The following is a 24,669-nucleotide window of genomic DNA, read 5'->3' as shown; positions in this document are numbered from 1 at the left end:
TAGGGCTTATGGTTGTGGAGCGGCACAGTATGATGGGGCTTTCTCTAGAGTTGTAGCTCGTCGGTCTTTGTTTGGGGGGGGGGGCCTTCCTTGAGGGACTACTCTTCAAGGGGCTCATCTTGGAGCATCTCTAGAAGTGGGGCATGTGTTGGAATATTGAGAAGCATGCTCTGGTGGATCGCTAATGAGCAAGAAGACAATCATAATGAGCCATAAGTAATGAAAAAAGAGAACAATTGATATTATTGAAGCATATTGCAAGTACAATTGAATGAAAATGATGGGATAAAATGAGTGTGAGGATGAGTGGCTTTTATAGGCTTACAATAGTTGGAATTGGTAAGTGGCAAAGATTTAAAGGGACCATGGTATTTCAACTACTGTGGTTTTAATTAAGCATGCACAAAGTGACCTAGTCTAAGGTTTATTGTTAGTGTGATCCTTTGCCTTGCTATTCCATACAAAGAGGCTACAAAGTCAGTGTGGTTTCACATTCCTCAACACCTCCTCACTCACAATTATAAAAAAGCATATACAGGCTATTATGAGTAGAACCTTTAAGTGTAGACATGGGAAAAGAAACCATATAAAGCTAGAGGTTATCAAAAGGCCTCACTAACTGTATAGACTTTGGTGTACAGGTGTTACATGACAAGTAAAAGAACATATGGAAGGAACACTAGGCAAGTACACACACAAAATCTAAAAGAGTCTATCAAAATTTGAGGTGCAAAAGAAGGACTGATGGCTCATATCCTCTTGCTCTTGAGTGTCTCACTATTATTATAATTATTATTATTATTATTATTATTATTTATTTTTGTCTTCATCTTCTTCAATTATGTAAGGTATATTGTTTGAGATCGTTTGCTAGCATGATAAAAACTCTCAATATGTCTAGGTCTTTGACAAAAATCACAAATTTTATCCTTCTTTCCTTTGTCCTTCATATAGAGGAGTTGTTGGTCTCCTATTGAGGTGCTTATTTCTCCTTTGTTTTCTATCTTCTTTTCCTCTTCAAGGCCCAAAGACTTTAATTTCCACTAGCTTCGACTTTGGCATGTTGATAAGTGTGGTAGACACATGATCATATTCAAGTGGTACACCAATGCAAATGTCTTCATGCATCTTTTAGTTGATTCCTATAAGTTGTGTTAACAAGCTTTACATATAATTCAAATGATTTGCAAGGTAGTAGTACTCTTCACTTCAAGTCAAAAAAATTCAATTTAGTTTTGAGGATCTATTGCAATAACTCGTTTATAGTATGAGGATTGAGTATTTCGTATTAATCTTTTAAGAATGTGGACAGCTTGTAATGAGTATTTTTGCATTAATATGCAAATTTTTTAAGATTTTTTTTGGATGTGCCCTAATCAAGACATCATGTAGGGCATCATCAAAATATGTGCTTATTTCTAGGAATTCAATAAAAAGTAACAATAAAGTATTGTAGGGTTTGAGAACATCCATATATATTTGAGCTGTTGGCCCACTTTGCATTGATGGATTTTGGCCATTGGTCCTTGTGGGAGATAGTGTTGTGACTGATCCTGACCACCAGGAGAAAGGGAGATACAAATTAGAATCCTAAAAGGGGGTGTCCTTGTCATTATGGGTGTATTTTAAAGAGGGATCATTGAGCGTATATGTACAAATAATTTATGCTTTAGGCTGTGCCTTACACTCGTGCTTTCTTGACCTCCTTCAATCAAACATTGTTGAGACAAAAAATGGGCCTAAAACTAGCTCAGGCCTCCTAAACTCACCAAGAAAACCCCACAGTCTTGCGGCTAGGAGAGTATAAACACTATGAATTGATTGAATCAAAGAATGTGTTTGTATATACTATTTCTAAATTTTAGTCTAACGTGATGCCCTTATCGACTCCAAGAAATCAAAGTACCCAAACATAATAGTGTCTAGCATCTCGTAGCACAAATCAAGAGAGTACCCCCAAGCTTGTTGTTATGGCTACACTACGACTCTCCTATACTCCAAGGATTATGCACAAGATGTGTCGTTTCAACATAAAGCACATGTGCAACATAGTCCACTCTTTAATAAAACATTCTATGAGATAATTTAATCCTTACCACATCAATCTCTAAGGAACTATTAACACTAGACCTATAGCTTAGGGGACCTCACACTTGGCATGGGTTCGAAATAAAGTGCTATGCATCCAAGAGATAATCCTCTTGATACAACATATGAAAATATTGATGCAAATTAAATGCCATAGAGTGTGCAAACAATTGAACTTATAAAACAATCAATGTGGATGTACACAGATAATTCTTTTCATGACTTGACTCTAACACAATGCATTGTTGCTAAGACAACATTGAAATAATCGACGCTACTACCCTTTTTTGAAGACTTAAAATAATAAGATCCTATATGATAGAACATGCATAAAATTAGAATTCAATTGCTTCTCCACCCCCACAATCCCCTTTCCCCTAGCGCTTAATGTTTTGCTTGTGGTGGGTAGGTTAAACAAGTTTTTTCATGTGAATTTATTTATGATGATATAAAGTGATACACACACTGAAACATATAAATAAGAGTAAATGAAGGTTAATCCTCATGATTCACCTTTTTTATACATGCACAACCATACTCTCAAAATTTTATAGTTTTTTGGATGAAAAAACTATTTTTTCCCTATTTTACTTGGTCAAAATTGAATTTCTTGTGTTTTTTTTTCAATTTTCTTTAAATAAGTTTCTTTATTTTCTAATTTTTATGATTCAATGCATTCAATCACACTCTATTCCATCTTCACATTTAATTTTATCCCACATGATCATAATTTGATTACTTGAAATAACAAAAAACATCATTTTTCTCCTAAAAATATGCATTCAGATTTTCAAAAATTAATACCTCATCACTATGAATACCAATTCTATATTTTATGACAAATATCCCTCAAATATATTGTAATCAAGCTTCAAAAAAATTTCATCGCATACGAACAAGATTTGCATCATGAATTAAAAAAAAAAGATTCGAATTTGTATTAAAAAGAGGCTTATCACAAATTTTTTGGTTTTGGCTTTCAAAAAGTGAATTTTTGGGCAGCCACCGGACTCACCATTGATATTTAAACGATGCTAGTCATGGCTACTTAGTGGCGGCATAATCTCATGTCAATTTGGTTCAAGCTGAACAACTGGTCTTCATTCAGATCTCTTCTAAGAATTACATGCATGAATAGCCCATAGGAAGAGAGAGAGAGAGAGAGAGAGAGAGAGAGAGAGAGGAGAAATAAATACTAATTTTGGTTCTTCCTCTTTAAGGCACCATATTGGGATCAGAGACTAGTGATTTGAAGTGACAAAATCAAGCAACGGTCTCACAAGTTCATATTACATGAGTGAGTACTTTCAAGCTCATTAGGCCCTCCCCATTCAAAATCTCATCATACAATAATAGGGTGGCCTTTTCTTTTGCCATCTCCAAAATTGATGCAGCCCCCCTTCTCCACTCCCCCTTCCCACCATTCAAAAATTTGGGTCAAAGGCCCCAAAGTTCATGCCTCTTTAATTCTCAAAGTCACTTTCACCCTCCACCTGCCCGATCTTTGCTTCATTGGTAACCCCCAAATTTGTGCAAATTTAGGCGCACAAGTATGATCTTCATTGGCAAATCTTATGAAGTTTGATAATTTAACCTTGTAACTTCATTGCAAGATCTCAAGTTAATCATTGTAAAAGGCATGACTAAAAATTATAAAGTCGTGGCCTTGAAATGTGTGTGCACTTTTCCAACTTGAAAGCTTGAGAGGTTGTTTTATTTTCAATAATCAAACCTTCTTATAAGGTGTCAAAAACCATGTAAGATAAATATTCTGAAGAAACACAAAAAGGAAGTGGGAATGAGGAGTCGTGTGATTTGGGGAAAAAGTAGTTGAGAGAGGTGGTTGCGACCTCCTTTTCTCCCTTCTTTGTCTTCCTCTTGCACGTATCTTGTTCTCTCTCTTGCATTGGCACTACTCTTGCTCTCTTTCCTTTCTTGTGCTCTCTTGTCTCTTTTCATCCATGGAAGAAGGAGAGAGTGAGGATGAAGATGGTCGTATTTCTTGTATGTCAAATTCTTGTGTGTGTTAGCATGGTCTCTTGGTGAGAGGAAGGGTGTTTCTTGCAGGTTTTATGATGGCACAAGCATTGTAGATGCAACACCATGAGGCTTGTTCTTTTTGTAGATTCGGTGTTGTCCTTGGGCTTTTCAGTTTTTAGTGATCCTGCCCAGGGGGCTGCTCATGGATGCTCTCAAGATTTACAAGAAAAAAACAAGAAAGAAGGATAGATTTGGTGTGGTTCATATTCGTTTCAATGTTGATGCTACTACTCTCGATGCAATCCTTCTATCCATTGCAATGCCATTCTCTCAAACAAATCGGGGCACCCCAACCTGCCATGTTGGCCCTTTTCTCCTTTCCTTCAAGAAGACCTCCACTTGGTGATGAGAGATTCTGGCACAAAATGTGGATGAGGAGAAGACAATCATCATATGCATGCTATAGTTGGATAGTGTTGAGAGAAGGTAAAGGAAGGGCGAGGTGCAATGCATTATTTAGTAGCACTTGAGACTTGCAATAAATATGGTGACCAAGAAAGGTCATCTATTTGGCTCTATCAAGGTTTGAATTCTTTCAAATCTTTGAAAGATTTTTTTGGCTACCATTTGGGAGTTTTGTAACAACTAGAGGAGCCATTAGAGGGGTTTGGAAGCATGCTATAGTGATGGAGTCATAGGTGAGAGTAGGGACATTGATCCGCAAATCAATTTAGTGCAAGGTTAAATATGAATTTGAGTGTAAGTTTCATAGCCACTTTCAGCTCTGTTGCCTCTCCAATCCCTTCCAGGCTGCAACAATATCATTCATCTCCTAATCTCTTACTAGAGAAAGAGAGAGAGAGACAGAGAGAGAGAGGGGTCCCTTCAGGAACAAGCCATCAAATGAAGGAACATATGGAGAGCTGCTTGTCTTTGTAGACAATTAGACGAAGCCAGTGAAGGATGTCATGAAGGCACTCCAAATATCTGATGAAGGTTTGGAAGAGGAAGGCCGACAAACGAGATGAATGATTGGTCTAGATTGCACCTTTGATTTTGAAGATGAGGAAGACAAATTCTACAAGGTTGCCATTTGATGCAAAGATATCCTCGCACGAAGAAGAAAACAATGAAGATGAAGAATAAGAAGAAGAAAAAGAGTTTGATCTTCTGTGAGGGCATGCTATAAGATTCATCATTTGTGGGGAAATTAATCCATGGTCTTTCCCATGGATCAATGGACAATGTGCTTCAAGTTGGTGGTTCAAATAAATTGCTTTTCAAAGATTGTGGGCAGATTTGTGTTCCTTTCAAGCGTGTTTTTCCTTACTCTTTTCAAAGTGAAAGTGGAAAATTTTACAAGTGTTGGTCTAAAGAAGAAGTTGGAGATGCATAGTGAAGTGTTTGAAGAAGCATGATGTTTTGGATGGGTACCAATTGAGTTGGGCCAATGTCAAGCCAAGTGAACTATAGTTGTGGGCCTTCATCAAAATATGGTGCTTATTCAAAGGCAAATTGTCTTTCAAAGTGTTCATGAGCACGCTCACAAGATTGGAAGAGGAGGAATGATAATCCCCAAATTTGTGCAAATTTAGGCACACAAGTATGATCTTCATTGGCAAATCTTATGAAGTTTGATAATTTAACCTTGTAACTTCATTGAAAAATCTCAATATAAGCATTTTAAAAGGCATGACTATCAATTATAAAGTGGTGGCCTTGAAATGTGTGTGCAGTTTTCCAATTTCAAAGCTTGAGAGGTTGTTTTATTTTCAATAATCAAACTTTCTTGTAAGGTGTTAAAAACCATGTAAGATAAATATTCTAAAGAAATACAAAAATGAAGTGGGAATGAGAAGTCGTGTGATTTGGGGGAAAAGTGGTTGAGAGAGGTGGTTGCAACCTCATTTTCTCTCTTCTTTATCTTCCTCTTGCACGTAACTTCTTCCCTCTCTTGCATTGGCACTACTCTTGCTCATCCAGTGTCCGATTCGTGAATCAAAAAATTCTACCTGTCTAGTTTGAAGTCTCGAACTTTGTGGAACTCATTCTATCTCGATCCAATACCTTTTTTTTAATACGAAAAAATTACAAAGTTTGTCTTACTTAATAAGTTGAATTCTCGTCTTTCTCGACTGCTTAAAAAAGTCACATCCACATTCATTGCTTTCATCGAGCTTCAGTTTCCTCTTTAAATTGACAAAATTTGATCCTTATTTGGCATTATCCTGGTCATAAAATTCACTCTCACATTATCAAGTATTTTTTTGAAAATAGAAAACCCCTAGTCAAAAGGTTTGATTTTTGCTAGCTTAGTTGTTTGCATGACAGTTTGTTTTGTTGTTTTGTAATTGGATTTCTTGTGTTTGTCAGCTAGTTTAAGATTTGTTTTTGTTATTTTGTTCGATTTGTTGAGTGTAAAACTTGATAGCCTTGGTTGAGCTTGATTTTGTTTTTTTGGACAGGTTGAAGCTGGAGTTTGTTAGTAGTTGTTGAACGTTGTGGAACAAGGTTTGTTTTCTTGTTGAGACTCTTGCACATCACAGGGATTATGGGTTCACAAGCACTTCACGTTGCACTTGTTGTTGCATTGCACTCGGAGGTCGTCTCGTATTCTTATCAAATACTTCCATGCCATGGATTGGGATTATGCACATTTTGCACCATCATTGAGCACTTGCATGGAATGAGGCCTGCTGCAGCTATATGTAGTAAATCTTAGATGCATGTGCACATGAGATATAGTAAATCTCTAAATGACTGGGTAAGGTGGTTGGGTGAGTTAGAGGGTCATGAAGGACACCACCAATTGTGAGATGGATTGTTCTTATTTGGTCAACATCTTAAGGACCATCATTTCCTGAGTGATTGTGAGATTTTGGATGGGTGGAGTGGGGTATGACATATTTTCTTGCTGAGGGTTAAGGTTAAGGATTAATTCTTAACAAGGAACTTTGTTTGCATTATGCATGACACATGAGCACATGTAGATAGGCTAGGCACAATTTCTCTAGTGCATCCATTTTTTCGTGTGAGCATTGATTAATTGATTGCATACCATGATCCGACATTGAATATTTCTTGAATCATGTATGGTTGTCCATGGATTTCTCTTTCATAGCATATTTCTGCTAGTGCACATTGCATGAAAATACATAATCATTTTGAAGATTCCAAGAATGTGAACACCACATTGGAGTTTATGAAGAATACAAGGGTATACAAGACTTGAAAGGTCCATATTGCATGAGTTTAGAAGAATGTCGCATGAATACTCAAGTGCCAATATAGCTAAAGCATATGGGGGGGGTTCTAAGATCTTCTAGCTCTAAAAGTATGCAAGAGGAAGGTTCTTCTTCATCAAGTAAGTTAATTGGATATTTTCTAAAAAATCACAGGTTGAAACAACTTAGCATTGGAGGATGGCAGCACTCAATGGAGAGATATGAAAATTTGGAAATGCAAATGTTCTTGGAGTATTTGACAGTAATGTTCTGAAAAAAATAATGTTAAAGGTTTGTGAGAAAGCGTCGTGATGATAAGGAAGGAAAAAGGATGGATTGATCTCATTATCCATAATATCTTGTGGCTTTCTCAATGTATGTCAGAGACTGCAATGTTGTTGTTAATGATTCCGCTGTGATGATGGCATAATGGTGTTGCAGAAAACGACGTTAATTTATATATGCTTTGTGACTTTTGTGGATATGAAATGTGCATCCGTTTCTTAGATATAGGTCGCTACTAAGGAGCTCCAACTTGTAGAAGTATTTGTGAGTTTGAAGATGATTATTTAAACGAGTTGACTCTCCGCAACTGTTATCGTTGACAACGATATAGTGGAGGTGGCATATATTGTTGATGTAGACTCAGCAACAGGCTGTGGTACGGAGTTGGCTTCAACGAGAGAAATATTGCAGTTGTTTAGTTTCATTAAGGAAACTACAGTATTGGTGGAAGCGAAAAGACAAACAGAGGAGGATGGTTGTTTCTAAAAGGAAGGCAACGGCATCCAATCGCAGGAAGATGAGACAATGCTGAAGATTATGGTGGAATATTTAGAGCAAGATGGCAATTGGCCTAGGGTGGCGGCATATTCTGCCGATTGAAAGGTAATGTATTGATTGGAGTTAGTTGATTTTTTCCGTAAGGATGAAGGTAGTCTGTTTGACGACGCAAAATGACATGGCAGCATATGAAGTGAGGGCAGCCAACATTGGACACTTGCAGGGCCGCGTTATACAGCAACACGGCGGAATCAGATCCTGGAGGGGAAGAAGTGTTATGCGGCGGTTTTATTTATACAACATAAAGTACGTACATAACTAAAACTATCCAACTAAGGGAAGTGGGAGGGCGAGATTCTTTATGAATCTACCACATGGTAGAGTGGACTTGGTAAGCCGTGGGATTCTCTACAATTCAATGTATTATAATACAAGGAACATTGACCACATAGAATTAGTTATAACCTTGACTTTGTATCTTTTTAGGGGACTCTGTGATACTTTCTCAATGGGTAGAGGGGTCGACATATCCATACTCCCTCTAATTTTTCACTCTTCTTGAACCAAGTTCGATATGAGTTGGGTTTACTTTGGGTAATCTATCACAAGCAGATGCTTGTAGATTAATGCTACATATTTGAATAGGTGACCTTTAGTTTACTTAGAACGCAAAATTCAAGTCTATTCTCTTGGGAATCACCAAGACCTTCTGTTGTGAAGTGGACTTGAGAGAGTCTAAGTAGCAAACCTTGTGTTAATGTCACCTAAAAAATCATCTTGATGGACCACTAAATTGTACTACTAAAAATGTCTCAAAGTGGATATGTCACATGTGGTATTAGAGTGAAAATTGAATTAATTTATAGGAAGATTCATAGGACATCCTGAATCAAATATGTTGTCTTGCCAATATTCTCTGCACATCAGAGGGATTTTCAATGCAAGAGCACTTCACATTGCACTTGTTTTATATACTACACTTGGGGTTCATCTCTTGAATTTTTTCAGACACTTCTATGCCATGGGTTGGGGTAGATGTACTTTTTGCACCATCGTTGATCACTAGCATGGCATGATGCATGCTACAACTATATGCTGTAAAACTTAGATGTACTCACACTTTAGAGAGTATCTTTCATTGAGTATGCAAAGTCCTTTGCACACACAAGAGTTGGGATTTTCATCACCAAATTAGGATTCTTTGGTTGAGTCCGAAAGGTCATTGGGTGAGCTTGAGGGTTCTGTAAGATGCCTCCAATTGTGAGATGGGTATTTCTCTACTTGGTCAAATATCTTAAGGACCATTATTTTCTGAGTGGTTGTGAGATTTGGGTTAGTGAAGTTGAGTGAAACAATTCTTTCTTCCAATGAGAGATGAGAGGTGAGGTAAGGGACTGTAATTTTGCATGATGCATGGACAATTGTAGATAGGCTCAACATTAATATTATTAGTGCAATCATATTTCTATGTATGGTATTGCTTATGAATTTTCATGGCATAAATTGACTTTGCACTTCTTCTAAAATCAAGTGGTATTAAGTACAATGTTCATGCATATTTTTGCTAGTCCAGTACATTGCATGAAATCATAAGATTTATACAAAAAATAGTTCTCTATCATAAAGGGGACTTGGATGCTACTATTTGAGCTAATCTAGTGCTAGATGCCAATGGGATCTTGACTCCTCCAAAGAGTTACACATATAATGATACTCCATGGATAGCCAAAGATGACGATATCTCAAAGATTCTTGCAAATTGTAGGGATAGTTAGCTCATATTATTTGATATTTTTGGAAATCGCAAATAAATGCAGAGCAAAAAGGTTTCTTTATAAATAAGGGAAAGATAGAATAAGATTTTGAAAAATCATATGTAAGTGTTCATAAAACAAAAAGAGAAATGATGTTAAGAAACTTTACCCTAAACTTGTGGAAAACACATCAAAGAAGATGAAGTCTGGAGTTAGATTGATGGCTGCTTGCAAAAATGTACTTTTGTATTCCATTAGTGTAACTGTTATAAATGAAGTGGAAGATCCCAATTCTCATAAGGACATAGAGAAGAAAGGATCCTTGAATTGTATATCTAGGAATGAGATTGAGAAAGAGCATGTAAAAAAGACCTTACTGGACTCTAACAATGGACCTTTAAAGTGAAGGGTCACAGAGTTTGGCTTATCAACTAGATGCCTTAAAAGTTTCCATGCATTATTCAATCGTTACAGAGCAGAGTTTAGATAAGATTGATTTTCAAAACTCTAGTGGTGGTGATGTATCGGATCCATGGAGGAGATGGAGTGAATCAAATGGCGAAGTAGTAATTGGTATTTTACCATAAGGCATAGTTGCACAAAGATGATTTTGTTGCACAAATACTACTTGTAAGACTCCTTTAATCGAGAGACATTGAGATAAGTTGGAACGAATGAGCATACAATGCATGGCATTGAGAATAGTCTTGTTTTTACGTTCTGTAGTACCATTGAGGAGATTAGGGAATCATAGATTCATGATGAATACCCTGATTATTACAATAATAATCAAAATCATTTGAAATGTATTCTCCACCATTATCATTGTAAAGCTTCTTGATGTGATGACTAATATGAAGTTTTGTAACCTTTTGATATTTCTTAAAAGATAATAAAGCTTCTGATTTGTGTCACAAGAGAAAAAGTGTAATGTATCTTGAAAAGTCATCAATAAAAGTCATAAAATATTGATATTGAGATTTTGATGGAGGGAAAGGTCCACATATATGAGTATGAACAAGATCCAGCAAATCTCTAGAATGAATTGTGGAAATGGAAAAGGGTTTGTGAATAAGCTTTCCAAGTGCACAATATTTGCAAATACCCATATGAGGACGAGCTTTGAATTTCATACCATGAACAAGGTCACATCGATAAAGATCGATAGACTTAGAAACATAAAAAAGAACAAAGCAATGATGTCATATTTTGTTGCTAAGATAACCAAGAGCTGTAACAACATTTACAAAATCTTCAATTAAAGAAAACTCAAACATATTATCATTTCAAGGAGTAACATCTATGGATTGGCTATCTTTATCAAAGCGACACTTTGTATGGTCAAAACTGACAAAGAGACCAAGATCCACAAGTCTTGCAACTGAAAGAAGTTTCCTCTGTAGATCTCCAACATGTAAAACTCCACGTAGAATTCTTGTTGAAGAAAGAGTACCGAGATAATAGTAAAACTCCACGCAGAGTTCTTGTTGAAGAAAGAGTACCGAGATAATAATCAACTATACCTTTGACTTGACAGGTTGTGTCATTAGCAAGATAAACCATTTTTTTGACAAGAATAGGATGATAATTATGTATTAATTGGGACTAATATGTCATGTTTATCATAGCACCATAATCCATAATAAAAAGAGATTCATCACGAATATGAAGTATCCTTTTTGGAGAGATAGAATAACACACAATTTACTGCTTTAGTAGTGTTGTCATGTGTAACAACATATGCTCTATTACAATCTGAATCAAAACGCCTCTTGAAACATCAATGGGTTGGATGATCACTCTTTTTGGAGTCTCTGGATAAACATGTTGTTTATTTGTAATATCATGTTCATCATATTGTTTTGCCTAGCAAACATTTCTAGTGTGACCATTTCTATTGCAATGAGAATAATGTGTGTTAGCAAACTTGAGACAAGAGAAATTACCAACATGATGACTCCTACGTGTATTGTGTGAAAAGGGATGCCATGGGGCAAGTAAAGCTTGGTTGATTTGTTCTTACTTTGTGTCCTCTTGTGAGATTATAACAGTTTTTTAATTTGTGTATCATCGTGCATGTCATTCTGAATACTTAATCAAATATATACAAGCTGGATCAAAATTGATCCCATATTTTTTTTAAAATATGGTAACAATATTATCATAAGCAAGATCCTTTATAGTATCAAGAAGTTGTGTTACCAATTGCTTTCGTGGAACGGCATCACTAGCAATAACAAGCTGATTGATAATGTTCTTGAATTATTCAATATGTGTTTTCATAAAAGTTCCAACTTTGTATTTTAACTCGATGAGTTAACTACAAAGATAAAGTATTTCTATAATATATTTTATTCTCAAAATTTGCTATCAAATACTCTGTAATATTTTCGTGTAATGCCTACCGTAACTATTAACTTCCCGGTCTCATCGTAAACTCGTGCAAAGATTATCACCAGTGTCAGCAGCCATACGCGGGAAATGGAGACACTCCACCTTACGAAAATAGGGCCGGGGTTGAAGACCGTAAACGCCGCGGGAAAACAGCCTCTTGGGAGGAGGATAAGGGGATAAAGGTGGAATTAGTGCAAATTTTTTTATTATTTTCCCCAGCCGATGTGTGGCTTGGGGAAAGGGGATGGGCTAGCATGTGAAGGGAGAGGGAGAGAGCCATGCAGTTGACCACGTGGGCAGTCCCCTCTCCCCTCCTTGGGCTATAAGAACCCCCTCTTGGGGGGAAGGGAGGACATGGCTGTGAGAGGGAGGACAGACGACTGTGCTGTGTACGGGAGCTGGCTGTGCTGCAGGAAGGGGCAGAAGATCGTATGGAAGGGCCGTGGAGAGGAGGGTGCCGGACGTGTGAGGGAGATGGCCGTGAGGGAGGTGGCCGTATGGAGGAGAGAGGAGCTGTGAGAGAGGCTGGAGGAAGGGCCGTGCAGAGACGAGGCAACGTGGGAGGTGGAGATCGTTGCCATGTCGCCGTGCAGGAGGAACTGCTGCCGCCAGCCGCCGTCTGCCATAACTGCCGCCTAGACCGCCTCGGCCGCCTTGCTGACGCTGTCCGCCGCCGTCTGGGTCACGACCATTTTTCCCCCCGCACGTGCTGAGAGAAGCTTCTTAGAAGCTTCTCTAAAGAAGCTTCTAAGGGGGCTTCTTAAGCCCCCCTTCCCACTACCTTTTCCCCCATGAGTCTATCCACACCCCCCGGGGACTTTGAAGAGAAGGAGGCGACACGGGAAGCCTTCATAAGCCCATCTTATCCCGGAATGCAATTCCCCTTTCCTTTTTGATCTCACACAAGCCATGCTCTAGGCGGGTTTTAAAGGCCCTCCCACTACATTGCCCATCGGTCTATCCACACACACCCCCGGAACTTGAAGAAAAAAGAAAGAGGCGACGAACCTTCTTCACGATTTTCCATAAGCCTCTTGGCCAAGAGCTTGTAGAGAAGAAGAGGGGTCCTTAAAAGCCTTTCCCCAATATCTTTAATCCTCGGGATTTTGAAGAATAAAGAGAGGAAGCCCATAAAGGCCTTCCCACTAATCACTTACAAGGCGGGTCCTTGGATTTTTGGAAGAAGAAGAAGAACTCTAAAGTCCTATTCTTGCAAGGCCCATTCGCAAGAGCCCTTTTCCGTGGACATTATCGTAAGGCCCACATAATCCTTCCTAAAACCGGATTTTCAAGGTGGATTAAAGCTCTCAAATCTCCATTGTCAAGGGGATCTCATAAGAACCCTAAGGCCTTCCCAAGGCAAATTCCGCAAGTCGGAACTTCGGACAAGGAAGCCATATATCAAAGAGAGTTGCGCATACAAGGGAGGCGGGCCAAGGTCATAAGATTGCAAGCCAAGGCCAAAAGTTGAAATCCACAAAGGCTAACTGGAGATCGAATTCGCGATGGTCTCTAAAAAGATCACAAGGTGCGATGCGGGAGGTTCACCCCGAGCATACGTGGATATTTCCCGGAGTCCGCAAGTCCAGGTTTTATCTATTTGGATTCCACACAGAAGTATTGAATTAATCACGATAACTTCAGGGATTAGGAAGCACTTATGCATGTTCGAATTCAACTAGTCAAGTTAAATGCAATTGGGACATGAATTGGCTATTTGAACATTATTAGAAATAGCTTAAGATATGGAAATTGATCATTGGTACGTTCAAAGGAATGAATGAAAAGAGCATAAGGTGTCTATGCATTTGTAGGACCTTATTAGCAAGTTTCCTTTTGTGCATTCAAAAGTGACAAGCCAAGGACAACCGTTGCCTCATCACAAGGTTGATATTATTGAGGTACACCTTTTTACTAGGCATGGAAAGATTAATGGCATGTCCCGTTTTTGGATAAATCTTCCTTGTAATAAGTTAACACCCATAAGATGTTATTCGAAAAGGAATAGAAGGCACGAAAATGATCGATGGACTTGCAAGTGGCATGATTATTTGACATAAATCCTAGTAGGACCTAGGAAAGTTGGTGTCCAGATTATCAGGCATTTTTACTTTGCCAAGAAAGGATAGGGTTATTGTGAACCATGTGATACGTAGAAGCAGTGAAACGCATGTTTACACGTATTGGTGTAGTTGTAACTATTGATCTAGTTTATCACCTTTGGGAAAGGTTCATCCTTGTCGCAAGACAAGTATATTGTGTTGTCTAAATCACATAAACCACAAGGGATTCATTTGGGCATGGTTCAGTCGATATGATAAGTATCCCAAGTGCTAACTAGGGTTTGATGCGGCAAGAATTGACCTAGTTTTACATTTGTTGCCAAGTTAGAACCGCAAACCCTAAGATCTTACACACATTCGGAATATCGAGTCAATTGGGTGCTTATGCATGAAATGATCTAGGGTTTTATCCTAAGGATCATTCGTTCTAATGATGAAACTCCGACGGAGTTGCAAATTTCTAGGACCATGGGACAACATAATTAGGAATGGGTTGGAGGATACCCTAAACCCTGCTACTCGGCTAGAGGAATTTCCGTGGCCGGAGGACACCATTCAATGGGTGGAATGATCCCGTGGAATGATGCAACGCATGTGCAAAAAGGTTGCGACATCGTGTAGACTTGAGATTCGTCCACAAGAGAGTTTTGTCATCTCTCGAAATGAGGTTGGCAAGTTACTGAATGAATTTAACTTACAAGAGGATGAGTAATCATCCTGTTACTCACTTTTCTTGGGGAATAATTGCCAAGGAAAAGGAAAGTTAGGTATTTGTCTTGAAGCAAATGACCAGACAATAAACTAAAGCGACATGGTCGCTGGAACCTACCACAACAAAACCTAAAGTATTGGTAGGGTATGACCCTAACCCAAGAATGATAGGAATCTTGCCAAGTTGCAATTGATTCCGGATCGAATGTGGGTTGCATTCGGAGAAAAGAAGTCACTCCTTAACAGTTGCCAGCTAAACGACCATTGAAATTGATTGTGCTTGTAACAGTTTAGAAAGGACTGTTTGCATTGTTTGCTCAATGAACTAAAGGATGAAAATATATCTAAAGCTTCAGGTTGGTGCCTGAGAGGCAGCTTCAGTTACCCCCGACTGCCTGCCTGACCCTAACCAAGGGGTTTGTGAACCGCGCCGGGAACGTGGACCGAACCCGCCGTGAGAGGTCTCTCCGTTGAGTTCTACTTGGAGCAGGAGGACGCTTGGGTGCCAGAGGGGGCTCTGGCTGTAAATCCCTCGCCTTCCGGGCCCTGCACAAGAGACTAACGTGACTCGGGATTGGATCTCGAGGCCCGCATACTAGTCTACGGGCGGAAACTTGGATTAGTAATCACCGAAGGATTACTGGATAGCCTTCGGGCGGATTATGAATGCGCCTACGGGCGGGAACTCCTTGTATTTCAAAGATAAAAGGATAAAATGATAACAAAGAAGTTGTTTGACATTGTTTTCTTTATGTCCTGTGATAAGATTACGTGAAGGAACCAGTGCTTAACAGGGCTAATCAAGGAAGCTGTTTGTATATGTCAAACTAATGTGGTAGGTAATTACATAACTAAAACAAACCGAGGAAAGTGCGGAGGATGGACCATGGGTCTGTCCTATGGAAGGGTGGTCCCGGTTAGCCGGGTACTTTTCTCAAAGTCTTTGGCGAACAGAGAATGATCGTCATCTCCGAAACAAGTAATGAGAACGATGACTTGGAATTACCGATTACCCGATTCACGCTGTTTTAGGGGAACGGACTGGGACTATGCCTTATGGCAGAGAGGTCGAGCCTTGCATCCCTCTCGTTTTCCATTCTCCTTGAACCAAGTGCAGCGCGAATCCGCTTCGGTCCAGGCGCTTCTGCGTAAAGTAGTTCGCCCGGGTTCGACGCTAGTTGTTGCTAGCTAATGACCAAACAGGGAAACCCAAATTCAGGTCGATCCTAAGTGGGAACGGCCAGGATACTTCCGCTACGTGGCAGACTCGGAAAGACCTAGATTGCAAAACCCGTAACATTCCATGGGAGTGCCGGGTGGAGTTGTCTAGACATCCTTTCCGATGGACTGCTAAGACGTGTCCGGAATGATTCTAGTGGACACGTTACAGTTGGTATCAGAGCAAACCAACATAGGACTTGTTTTTAGGAAATTTTAATAAGAAGAAGTAAAGCGAATGTTGTGTCCCAAACATTTCCTTACTTTGATTGCTGTCTTCCAGAATTATGAAGCATGGAACAGGTTCTTAGTGTTCCAAGTCATGTTTATGACCGCGATGCATTCCACGGATTATCGACAGAGGGTTGAGATGATGAACATCCTAGACCGCATTTACAATCCATCGCCTGTGTACATGGAACAGAGATGGATGGGTGTTTCAGGGATCTATTACATAACTGCCTATCGACCTGCGTACCTTCAAATTAACTTGAAGAGAATCAAGTGGATGGAGGATTTGAAGATCGTAAAGCTGTTCGTCCTTATTGAGGCTCATGCAAACGCGACCCTACAGGTCGGAGGTCGAAGGGTTAACCAGAATAAGTATGTGTACGGGGAAGTGATTCAAAGAATCCCTGCCGACCGAATCAAGGTTTTGGGGCGTCGTGAGAAGAATGGATATCGAAGGAAGAGATACCCTAATCTTCCAATGAACTACCGATTCCTGAAGATCAATGACCCCAATCCGTACTACTACTCAGTTCCTGTAGCTGAATGCAATAATATCTTATTCTCCTCGAATTAATGTATTAACTTGTTCCATCACCCCAAGAAATAATTGTAAGGGCTATGCTAAGATGAATGGAATAAAACTTTTTCCCGATTGTCTTGACTATGAATATTGATAAAGAAGTAAAGTGATTTGGTCACTTGGCTGAAGGAGTACGTGGACGTAGTTCTGAAGAGTTAACAGAACTCCCACTTTAAAGAGAAGTAGATCATGAGATCAAGCTAGTAATAGGAGTTGCGCCAATTGCGAAGAGACCTTATAGAATATCTATATCGGAAGCAATTGAGTTGAGGGAACAACTCAAGCAGCTGTTAAACCAAGGCTACAACGGGCCTAGCAATTCCCCATGGAGAGCTCTAGTACTATTCCAGAAAAAGAAAGATGGGACACTTCGACTATGTATTAATTACCGTGGGTTGAATCAATCAACAGTCAAGAACAAATATCATATTCCTAGAATAGATGAGATTTTTGATCGCCTTCAAGATGCAAAGATCTTTTCCAAAATTGATCTTAGGTCAAGTTACGATCAAATCAGGATCAAGGATGAGAATATTCCAAAAACGGCCTTCAATACAAGATATGGGCACTTTGAATTCTTGGTTATGTCATTCGGACTTACAAATGCACCTGCCACCTTCAATAGATTAATGCATGATATTTTTAGACCATATCTTGATGACTTCGTGCTTGTCTTCTTCGATGACACTTTAGTCTATTCTAAACAGGAAGAAGATCATGAACCCCAACTACGAATTGTGTTGGAGACAATGAGGTCTCATAAGTTGTATGCAAAAATGAAGAAGTGTGCATTCTTCAAACGTCAGATTGAATATCTAAGATTCATAGTATCATCAGAAGGAATATCGGTAGATCCAGCCAAAGTCAGAGATATGCTTGAATGACCAATACCAGTATCTGTCAAAGAGATACGTAGTTCTCTTGGCTTGACAGGATGGTGTAGGGTTTTATCAAAAACTATGCTTTGATTGCAGCACCTTTGAAAGACTTACTGAAGAAGCAAACATTGCCTGGTCAACTGACGAATAAACTAGCTTCGATAGGTTGAAGCAAAGTTTGGTATCAGCACTGATCCTAAACTTCTAGACCACAGTAAGGGGTAGAGGTAGTAAACTGATACTAGCATGCTTGCCTTAATATATGTGCTCATCATCAGCATATTCTTCAAGGAAATTGAAGAGTCACGAAAAGAATTATGCCACTCATGATCTGGAGTTATTAGCTGTCAATCCATGTTCTAAAGCTTTGGAGACACTACCTATTGGGTAACAAGTTTACTCTAGTAACCGATCATAAGAGCCTCAAATGGATTTTTACCCAGAACGAGCTCAACATGAGGCAACGTCGACGGATTGAAGTATTGGAGGAATATGATTTTAAGATCAAGTACCGACCTGGAAAGAAGAATGTAGTTGTTGATGCATTCAATCGCAAGGCATTCCTTAATTCATTAATCTTGCAAAATCTATCAATAGCTAGATCTCTAGCTACAGAGGTGTCCATGCCAAACGACCTAATACTTGAGCTAGCTAGAGAGGAAGGATGCCATGATCTAGCCTATCAAAGGATGCTAAGGGAAGTCTCTATCAAGGACCAGGAACAAAAGCTAGAGACTAAGTATCGTGAATTCTCTGTCAATAATGGACATGTCTACTATAGAATGAGAGCATGTATACGAGCAAGCCAGTTATTTAAGATATTGTGCGAAGCTCATGATTTCACTTTCTCGGGACATCAAAGCTGCGAAGGATAGACAGAAGGCATACACGGATTTGAAGTGTCAAGATAGAATATTTGAGGAAGGAGACATGGTCTTCATTCACGTATGCCCAAAGAGGAGTTCTCTATCCTTAGGAGATTGCAGGAAGCTAAGTCCAAGGTATTGTGGACCATACAAGATCCTCAAGTGTTTAAGACCTAATGTTTATAGACTGCAACTCCCTGAAAACCTAAAGGTTCATAATTTATTCCATAACAGTCTATTGAAGAATGAAGTATGCACCTAGCCCTAATCATGTACTTGATGACCAACAACTTGTAATGCCTAGTCAAGGAGTCTTTGAACTAAGGCCGGACAAGATTTTAGATGCTAGGGTGAGACAACTGAGATCCAGAACCTTGAGAGAATTCCTTGTCCAGTGGGAAGATTATCCTAAGGAGGATGCTACCTGGATGGATAAAAGCTCTCTCAATCTTCGATATCCCCAGTTTTTCTCGAGATGAGGACATCTCGATTCTTCTAAGGGGGAGAGAATGTAATATTTCCGCGTAATGCCTACCGTAAATATTAACTTCCCGCTCTCATCGTAAACTCGTGCAAAGATTATCACCAGTGTCAGCAGCCATACGCGGGAAATGGAGACACTCCACCTTACGAAAATAGGGCCGGGGTTGAAGACCGTAAACGCCGCGGGAAAACAGCCTCTTGGGAGGAGGATAAGGGGATAAAGGTGGAATTAGTGCAAATTTTTTTATTATTTTCCCCAGCCGATGTGTGGCTTGGGGAAAGGGGATGGGCTAGCATGTGAAGGGAGAGGGAGAGAGCCATGCAGTTGACCACGTGGGCAGTCCCCTCTCCCCTCCTTGGGCTATAAGAACCCCCTCTTGGGGGGAAGGGAGGACATGGCTGTGAGAGGGAGGAAAGACGACCGTGCTGTGTACGGGAGCTGGCCGTGCTGCAGGAAGGGGCAGAAGATCGTATGGAAGGGCCGTGGAGAGGAGGGTGCCGGACGTGTGAGGGAGATGGCCGTGAGGGAGGTGGCCGTATGGAGGAGAGAGGAGCTGTGAGAGAGGCTGGAGGAAGGGCCGTGCAGAGACGAGGCAACGTGGGAGGTGGAGATCGTCGCCATGTCGCCGTGCAGGAGGAACCGCTGCCGCCAGCCGCCGTCTGCCATAACTGCCGCCCAGACCGCCTCGGCCGCCTTGCTGACGCTGTCCGTCGCCGCCTGGGTCACGACCATTTTTCCCCCCCCACGTGCTGAGAGAAGCTTCTTCTTAGAAGCTTCTCTAAGGGGGCTTCTAAGGGGGCTTCTTAAGCCCCCCTTCCCACTACCTTTTCCCCCATGAGTCTATCCACACCCCCCGGGGACTTTGAAGAGAAGGAGGCGACACGGGAAGCCTTCATAAGCCCATCTTATCCTGGAATGCAATTCCCCTTTCCTTTTTGATCTCACACAAGCCATGCTCTAGGCGGGTTTTAAAGGCCCTCCCACTACATTGCCCATCGGTCTATCCACACACACCCCCGGAACTTGAAGAAAAAAGAAAGAGGCGACGAACCTTCTTCACGATTTTCCATAAGCCTCTTGGCCAAGAGCTTGTAGAGAAGAAGAGGGGTCCTTAAAAGCCTTTCCCCAATATCTTTAATCCTCGGGATTTTGAAGAATAAAGAGAGGAAGCCCATAAAGGCCTTCCCACTAATCACTTACAAGGCGGGTCCTTGGATTTTTGGAAGAAGAAGAAGAACTCTAAAGTCCTATTCTTGCAAGGCCCATTCGCAAGAGCCCTTTTCCGTGGACATTATCGTAAGGCCCACATAATCCTTCCTAAAACCGGATTTTCAAGGTGGATTAAAGCTCTCAAATCTCCATTGTCAAGGGGATCTCATAAGAACCCTAAGGCCTTCCCAAGGCAAATTCCACAAGTCGGATCTTCGGACAAGGAAGCCATATATCAAAGAGAGTTGCGCATACAAGGGAGGCGGGCCAAGGTCATAAGATTGCAAGCCAAGGCCAAAAGTTGAAATCCACAAAGGCTAACTGGAGATCGAATTCGCGATGGTCTCTAAAAAGATCACAAGGTGCGATGCGGGAGGTTCACCCCGAGCATACCTGGATATTTCCCGGAGTCCGCAAGTCCAGGTTTTATCTATTTGGATTCCACACAGAAGTATTGAATTAATCACGATAACTTCACGGATTAGGAAGCACTTATGCATGTTCGAATTCAACTAGTCAAGTTAAATGCAATTGGGACATGAATTGGCTATTTGAACATTATTAGAAATAGCTTAAGATATGGAAATTGATCATTGGTACGTTCAAAGGAATGAATGAAAAGAGCATAAGGTGTCTATGCATTTGTAGGACCTTATTAGCAAGTTTCCTTTTGTGCATTCAAAAGTGACGAGCCAAGGACAACCGTTGCCTCATCACAAGGTTGAAATTATTGAGGTACACCTTTTTACTAGGCATGGAAAGATTAATGGCATGTCCCGTTTTTGGATAAATCTTCCTTGTAATAAGTTAACACCCATAAGATGTTATTCGAAAAGGAATAGAAGGCACGAAAATGATCTATGGACTTGCAAGTGGCATGATTATTTGACATAAATCCTAGTAGGACCTAGGAAAGTTGGTGTCCAGATTATCAGGCATTTTTACTTTGCCAAGAAAGGATAGGGTTATTGTGAACCATGTGATACGTAGAAGCAGTGAAACGCATGTTTACACGTATTGGTGTAGTTGTAACTATTGATCTAGTTTATCACCTTTGGGAAAGGTTCATCCTTGTCGCAAGACAAGTATATTGTGTTGTCTAAATCACATAAACCACAAGGGATTCATTTGGGCATGGTTCAGTCGATATGATAAGTATCCCAAGTGCTAACTAGGGTTTGATGCGGCAAGAATTGACCTAGTTTTACATTTGTTGCCAAGTTAGAACCGCAAACCCTAAGATCTTACACACATTCGGAATATCGAGTCAATTGGGTGCTTATGCATGAAATGATCTAGGGTTTTATCCTAAGGATCATTCGTTCTAATGATGAAACTCCGACGGAGTTGCAAATTTCTAGGACCATGGGACAACATAATTAGGAATGGGTTGGAGGATACCCTAAACCCTGCTACTCGGCTAGAGGAATTTTCGTGGCCGGAGGACACCATTCAATGGGTGGAATGATCCCGTGGAATGATGCAACGCATGTGCAAAAAGGTTGCGACATCGTATAGACTTGAGATTCGTCCACAAGAGAGTTTTGTCATCTCTCGAAATGAGGTTGGCAAGTTACTGAATGAATTTAACTTACAAGAGGATGAGTAATCATCCTGTTACTCACTTTTCTTGGGGAATAATTGCCAAGGAAAAGGAAAGTTAGGTATTTGTCTTGAAGCAAATGACCAGACAATAAACTAAAGCGACATGGTCGCTGGAACCTACCACAACAAAACCTAAAGTATTGGTAGGGTATGACCCTAACCCAAGAATGATAGGAATCTTGCCAAGTTGCAATTGATTCCGGATCGAATGCGGGTTGCATTCGGAGAAAAGAAGTCACTCCTTAACAGTTGCCAGCTAAACGACCATTGAAATTGATTGTGCTTGTAACAGTTTAGAAAGGACTGTTTGCATTGTTTGCTCAATGAACTAAAGGATGAAAATATATCTAAAGCTTCAGGTTGGTGCCTGAGAGGCAGCTTCAGTTACCCCCGACTGCCTGCCTGACCCTAACCAAGGGGGTTGTGAACCGCGCCGGGAACGTGGACCGAACCCGTCGTGAGAGGTCTCTCCGTTGAGTTCTACTTGGAGCAAGAGGACGCTTGGGTGCCAGAGGGGGCTCTGGCTGTAAATCCCTCGCCTTCCGGGCCCTGCACAAGAGACTAACGTGACTCCAGATTGGATCTCGAGGCCCGCATACTAGTCTACGGGCGGAAACTTGGATTAGTAATCACTGAAGGATTACTGGATAGCCTTCGGGCGGATTATGAATGCACCTACGGGCAGGAACTCCTTGTATTTCAAAGATAAAAGGATAAAATGATAACAAAGAAGTTGTTTGACATTGTTTTCTTTATGTTCTGTGATAAGATTACGTGAAGGAACCAGTGCTTAACAGGGCTAATCAAGGAAGCTGTTTGTATATGTCAAACTAATGTGGTAGGTAATTACATAACTAAAACAAACCGAGGAAAGTGCGGAGGATGGACCATGGGTCTGTCCTATGGAAGGGTGGTCCCGGTTAGTCGAGAACTTTTCTCAAAGTCTTCGGCGAATAGAGGATGATCGTCATCTCCGAAACAAGTAATGAGAACGATGACTTGGAATTACCGATTACCTGATTCACGCTATTTTAGGGGAACGGACTGGGACTATGCCTTATGGCAGAGAGGTCGAGCCTTGCATCCCTCTCGTTTTCCATTCTCCTTGAACCAAGTGCAGTGCGAATCCGCTTCGGTCCAGGCGCTTCTGCGTAAAGTAGTTCGCCCGGGTTCGATGCTAGTTGTTGCTAGCTAATGACCAAACAGGGAAACCCAAATTCAGGTCGATCCTAAGTGGGAACGGCCAGGATACTTCCGCTACGTGGCAGACTCGGAAAGACCTAGATTGCAAAACCCGTAACATTCCATGGGAGTGCCGGGTGGAGTTGTCTAGACATCCTTTCCGATGGACTGCTAAGACGTGTCCGGAATGATTCTAGTGGACACGTTACATACTCCCATATAGACTGTGAGATTAAAAGATTACATACATAAAGCATAAGAGATTCTTGAAGATCAGAAAGCATATACTGATGAGTTGCTTTGTTACATGTCTAACCCACTCATTTACACCAGATCAATTGGTTGAGGTGGACATTCATAATTACTAGGATTAATATCATGCAATTCATCACATTCAAGAATTAGCGGCATCTTTACTTTCCACCCAAGAAATCCTTCTCCTTGAATGTGAGGAACATAACATTGTTTAGAAGGAAATTCATTGACAATTATAGAATTTGACATAGTTGAATGAGAGTATACATACAATATGAGATCACAGAATCTACACACCATATATGAAATGATGAGATGAAAGTAAAGAACAATAAAGTGTATGTAGAAGCCATGTTATAAGGAAAGACGTTTAGTTCAAAAAGCATACTTGAAAAGAAAGAGACCCAAGATAGATGAAACATGGGCATGAATAAAGTGACCCAAAATAGACAAAACGTATGAGAGAAGAAATTGGTCCAATATAGGCAAGAAATATGAACAACACTCAAAACATTGTCGCTTTATTTTTTTGACCAAGAATAGATGATGATATGGCTAATTGTGGCTGAAACACCGAAATGCAAGAGTGAGTAATCGTGACAAAACTTATGTTATAGAAGTCTACACAATAAGCTATTGTTACGTTTGTTAATTTCTTCCTTAGGGTAGACCTTTGTAGATGACCAAGAAGCAAGAAGTTGAAAGAAAGTCATGAGCTAGTGATACTCTAATATATGTAGGTGCAATAGATCTCAATGAGCACCTAACTTTTCACTCACAAATAATCCATGATAATCTTTGGATCACAAAGACCTTCTATACCTCCACGTTTTCAAGCATCTTTCTCTCATCACTCTCTTTTGAGCTTCTTACTTCATTTCATTCAATAGAGATATCTTAAGCAATAAAAGTTAGAAAATTAAATAAGCCCTAGTCTTTAGGATTCAGTTAGTTGGGCCAAAGCTTACACCAATGTTGTGCTAGGCTAGGCTATCTTTATACATAAAATATATTTAATCTAGAGTATGGGCTTAGGGTAACCTAGCTTAGACTAAGATGCGTAGTGTAAGGCATGAACTACTTAGTCATATGCTAGACTTTGATTATACTAAGCATAGGGTAAGATTAGTCTAGGCATGTGTAGAAGTGTAATGTATATGCCTT

The sequence above is a fragment of the Lygodium microphyllum genome, chromosome 23 (assembly GCF_053477565.2).
Source record: "Lygodium microphyllum isolate KBCC chromosome 23, Lygodium_microphyllum_v1.1.10, whole genome shotgun sequence".
Taxonomy (NCBI): domain Eukaryota; kingdom Viridiplantae; phylum Streptophyta; class Polypodiopsida; order Schizaeales; family Lygodiaceae; genus Lygodium; species Lygodium microphyllum.
Note: the sequence above shows the minus strand (reverse complement) of the source record.